Here is a 5,641-nt window from a genome sequence, read left to right on the forward strand (position 1 = left end):
TCTCAGTGAACCAGAAGTGGAAATGCTACATAACTCATGTACAGTGGCAGTGTCATGTATTCCAATTATTTATTTGTTCTTGTATTCTATGCCATATTGAATTTTCTCTCATTTGTTGCTATTTTCACCATCTGTATCAATTATGTCATTCATAGTCCAGATGCTGGTAAGGTAGCTTAAAAATGTACTTTCATCTTACTGAGATTTTTATTATGTAAGCATTTGTTGTATGGATTTGTTTTGGACTATTATTTCAGTAGCTGAAATCTCAAGGTTTCACCACACTACAGGTAAATGAGGCTAACTAAATTTACCAATATTTTATAATCTCAACAGTGGAAAAATGGTATATGGATTAATGTCTAATATTTTGTTCCCTACTTGAAGAGAAAATTTTGCTCATTCACTCTTTTTCATCACCACAGTTATTCTTCATGATATTAATACACTTTTAGCATGCAAAGCTCTCCAAATTTTCTTTTCCAGTCATAATCTTTACTTTTTAGTCTAACTCTTTGTTTCTCTGTAGTCCAAGCATGCCTGAAGTTCTCTTCTAACCTCTACCTAGAAATTAAGAGGATGGAGCAATAATACAGGTGGTAGGGCATTTGCCTTGCATGTGGCCTGCATAGGCTCGATCCCCGGCATCCCATATGGCCCCCAAGCACTGCCAGAAATAATTGCTGAGTGCAGAGCCAGAAGTAACCCCTGAGCATCACTGGGTATGACCACCCACCCAAATAAAAGAAATTAATCTTACTACGTCGAGCTCTGTCTTTAAAGGTCAGGTAGAAGGGGATCTGAACCTACCTGTATTACTAGTATCCGACTAAAGCCATGATCTATTTAATACTATTTCTTTTTTGTTTTTGATTTTTGTTTCATGCCTGACAGTACTCAGGATTACTCCTGCCTTTGTGCTCAGGGATTACTCTTGTCGGGATTCAGGGCACCATATGAGCTGCCAAGAATTGACCCTAGGTTGGCAGCATACATAGCGAGTACTCTACCTACTCTGACAACTGCTCCAATTGAATACTATTTCTGAAATTCCTAAAGTGGAAGATGTATCCCATGCATGTGTATATGTCCATGGAAAACATAGCTTCCACTCACCCAGTTTATGGCTTTTTCATAAAATAAATTTTTGAGAACCAAAGTTATAGGACAGAATAGGGCCTTTGCCTTGAATGCGGCAGTCCTGAGTTTGGTAAATTGCACTACATATGGCTCCCCAAATCCTGACAAGAGGGATCCTTAAGTGCTAATCCTGGAGGAATCCTGAATATCACTGACTATGGCCCAAAAAACTAACTAGATAAATACATGTTTGTCAATCGCCCCTGAGTCTTGATTTCAGTGATATCTCATTCTTGGATGTCCATGTCTGTCTTTGCAGAGTCCAGTTTTAGCAAAAATCAAGTAAGTTTAAATAAAACTCTACTATTCTGCATACTTTACATCCTCTGCCATATCCCTGACCTACTTTGTCACCGTGTTAGGTTAGTTTAGCAAGAAACTTAAAGATAAACTGTTTCTCTTATTGAGCTAAAGTAAATTCAAGTATAGTATAATTTTGTAATTATATTGGAAAGAAGGAATTAATTCTTGGCTAAGATTCCTGTCTGTTTGGAGATCTCCATTCTCCCTTGGTCTTTGTGGTTTTTCTCCAGTGTCCTGGTTTTCTATCAGGTCACAAAGACGTATATGTTAGGTTAATTGGTATATCTAGAGTACTAGAGTGTGAGTTTCCAGTGTGTGCCTATTTGAGTAAATTCTACAATGGGATATGCCTTGTCCAGGGAAGGTTTCTCTCTTGTATATGGGCTGCTGATTTAAACTCCACTCACTTGCAACTATGAACTGAAATAGTCAATTATGAAAATGAATAAATGAGTGAGTAAATGATTAAATAAATATGAATTAATATTTAACATTTGGTGTTTAAGATTGTTTTTTATTGTGGTGATTTTTAGTGTAATTATAAATATGCCAGTGGAACTTTGTTTTCATAGATATCAATTCATCAATAAAATTTTATTTTATTATGTTATTTCAGTTAATGTCAGTTTTCATGACCTTCATCAACAGTGCTAAGTGAGGAGTTCAGTTTATACTACTTTCTTTTGGGGTGATAATCCAAACACTGTGTGTTTAGGTGAAGCGGCATACTGGGAATACTCCAACATTGTTGTTTGTTGATTGCTCCCTGCAGTGCTGGGAGAACATGCCCTGCAAGAGAACAAATTTAGGCCCCTGAATGCAAAGTATGCTCTCTAGCCCTTCAATCTATCTTCCTAACCTCAGGACTTAGAGTCATCTTAACACTTATCACAAGTGTCCTGATTGAAGTCTTCCTTATTATTTAATGATTAAATGGTAAAGGTAAAGGCCCTCCCGTTGATCATCGATTTGCTCGAGCGGGCCCAGTAACGTCTCCATTGGAGACTTTGTTGTTACTGTGTTTGGCATATCGAATACATCACGGGTGGCTTGCCAGGCTCTGCCGTGCGGGCGAGATACTCTCGGTAGTTTGCCAGGCTCTCCGAGAGGGGCGCAGGAATCGAACTCGGGTCAGCCATGTTGGCTGCGTGCAAGGCAAACGCCCTACTGCTGTGCTATCACTCCAGCCCATTTTAATGATTGAAAGAATCATTTTTTATCAGTTATATTTTCTGGTATGCTGACTTTTGAAGAATGGATCTTTCTTAAATAAGGCATTCTAGTTAAAGTCTAGAATGAAGCTCCAGAGAAAAGCTAGCTAAAAGGACTAAGAAAGGTCAGCAAATGAAGAACATATACTAAGTAATCCATGGGGCAATGAATAATGGGAATTTACTTAATACAAGTTTCTTACAGCCTTATTAATAGGCTACACTTATGAATACATGTATTTATCATTGGTGCTAAGCATAAAAAAAAATTCCAGAAGTCATTTTCTCCCAGTCAGATGAATCTCCAAGATTGTTCTCTAAAACTCAAAGACAGGATAGATAATAAGAAATACTTTCAGACTAGTCTCAGAAGAAATGCCAGACCAATGAGACCCTCGGGTACACAGTCTTCAAGCTGAAAGCTCTGGAACCCCTCAGGAGAGAAGCAGGGGAGAACTTAGCCTGCCAAGGCCCCAATTACCACACCCATACCCCACACCACACCTACATTCCATAACCTCCACAATGGTGGAGAGAAGGTTACACAGATGTGGCATTGGTGCAGGAGAATGTACACAACAACTGTGCTATGAACAACTTCATAAACCAAAATTTTAGATAAAGTTAGAAAGAAGTACGTTTCATTTGTACTACTGAACTAAAATTTCTTACAAATGACTACACATATAGACACAGTAATGTGCACACAAGCACGCACCTAATTCTATAAAATAATGAACACACTCATTATGTTTGCTAACATAAGCTTATATAATTTTACATGTATGTGAATATATACAAATATTTTGTGTTTTTTCTGAAATCAACTATATTGTATGTGACATTTGTTTGTCTTACTGTATTCATTTTTATTTTAGGAAAGGCCTCACAAATAAGCATTATTCAAAGCAGTAAGGCATTTAAAATTACATTAAAGTAGAATCAGGTATTTTTGCAGTCATAATAGAGCAAGGAAGCAGCATGAAGTGAACAAAGGGCTTCACAGCAGGAAATTTATGCTAGTGAAGAAGCAATTCACACCTGTTAACTACTGTGAATAGAAGGAGACACAACACCAAGCTTCCATGTAAATACAATGCTAGTTGTTTTGGTTTTTCCTTTCACTTTTAAAAAAATTGGTAATTTAAACTTTTTTTCATAGATAATTCATGAATTAAATACTCACTCCACAGGACAATGTGAAAAAAATACTAGAAAAGGAAAATATGTCAGGAAGAATTACAAAGACATAAAATAGTGAGCAAAATATACAATTGTATCCCAAAAGTAATTAAAGGTAAAATGAAAAAATAATGAACAGATTAAGTTAGGAAAAGTTTTATGACTATAAGTAGTCTCTACTAGTTATAGACCATTATAAGAAAAGAGTTATTCACTTGTTTTATTGCAATAGAAATTGGTAATATTGAGTTAATGGCTAGAAAAGACATAGTCAGTCCTCAGAAATTACAGAATAATGTAGCTAAAAATAAGATTCTTCATGAATATTTAACAAGTGAAAAAAAGTTTAGAACTCAAAGAAGAAAATGTGTATCCTAATGATATTTTATCTGTAATGCTGAACCAAGATCTCTACCACTGAATGCCTGATACAGTTGCAAAAAGGAAACATAAGACTTTAACTTAGGGTTTATTATTTATCTCATGTGCCTCTTTTGTACTTTCACTTTGCTATTTACTTTTTTTTATATGGAGCTCAATCCATATCTTCGATTAAAAGTAAATATTAAAACTAAAAATAGACATGGATTATAGAGACAAAATTAAAAAAAAGAACAAGGTACTATGGAAATATAAAATATAAAAACTGACACTTTAGGGGAAAATATCCAACATAGCCCTCACAGATAGCACAGCAGGTAGGGCGTTCGCCTTACAAGCGGCCAACATGGCCGACCCGAGTTCGATTCCTCCACCCCTCTCGGAGAGCCCGGCAAGCTACCGAGAGTATTCAATATGCCAGACACAGTAACAACAAAGTCTCCAATGGAGACGTTACTGGGCCCGCTCGAGCAAATCGACGATCAACGGGAGGGCCTTTACCTTACCTTTATATAGGAATGTATATTGAGGAACACTTTTTAAAAATTAGTTCATATAGAATCCTTTATTGAAGTAATTGCAACATCAAACAGGAAATTATTAGAGAGAAGTATCTACAAATAGAGGATTGGAGAGCAACTACAGACAAGTCTGACTCCAAAGCTGTTAAAGGAGGCAATCTATAAAGAGACAAGACTGCAGATAGAGATCCTTTCCAGGTTCTTAAGCATGATGATTGGGTGTTCACACAATTATGTGAGATGTGCCTCCCTTAAGACGTATTATGCATTATGCACTTGGCACATTACCCTTCTGATGTGAAAAAAAAGGCAAATAGAGAAAGAGCATTGCGGGCAACAAGTAGATAGTGTAGAAGATGACTGATTGATGTCCTGGATAACCTTCTTGTCTGAATCATCAAAAGAAGCAGTCTATATTTTTTCAAAAAGAATCAGGGCAAGTTGCAGACTGGAGGCACCATGTTGTCAATGAATTACCTTGTAGGCTAGTACTTTGAAGCATAAAGGTACAGCCAACCTGCTGTCTTTATTGTATAGGACTTTTGGGAAAGAACAATGAAACAGAATCATTATTTATATTCTCAGCAGTGCAAACTCAAAAGGGTTTGCAGTTTTAACTTTGAGTTCAGCTCTTAATTTCCTTTGTGTTGGTCTTAGCACATTGGTAGGGAAATGGTGTAAAAAAGTAAGAAAATTATTGATTGACTACATCTTAAATCCTAGTTGGCTGGTTGTGGTGTGTTATCTCTAGGTTTCAATTTTTTAATCTTGAAGCATTTACAGGTATAGAATTTGGTTTGCTTACATAGACAACTAAGGGATGAGAGCTGCCTCAGTCTAATTGATTCCTTTTTTAAATAATTTAATAATAGTTAACCAGCTTTTTTTTTTTAAAACAACTTA

General features: G+C 36.3%; 1 pseudogene; it reads left to right on the forward strand.

Moving 5' to 3' along the window:
- Positions 1-4,925: 4,925 nt before the first annotated feature.
- Positions 4,926-5,036, forward strand: LOC130019546 (uncharacterized; annotated as a pseudogene).
- Positions 5,037-5,641: the final 605 nt, after the last annotated feature.

Source organism: Sorex fumeus, unplaced genomic scaffold (genome assembly GCF_029834395.1).
Source record: "Sorex fumeus unplaced genomic scaffold, SorFum_2.1 ptg000008l, whole genome shotgun sequence".
In the NCBI taxonomy this organism is placed as follows: Eukaryota; Metazoa; Chordata; class Mammalia; order Eulipotyphla; family Soricidae; genus Sorex; species Sorex fumeus.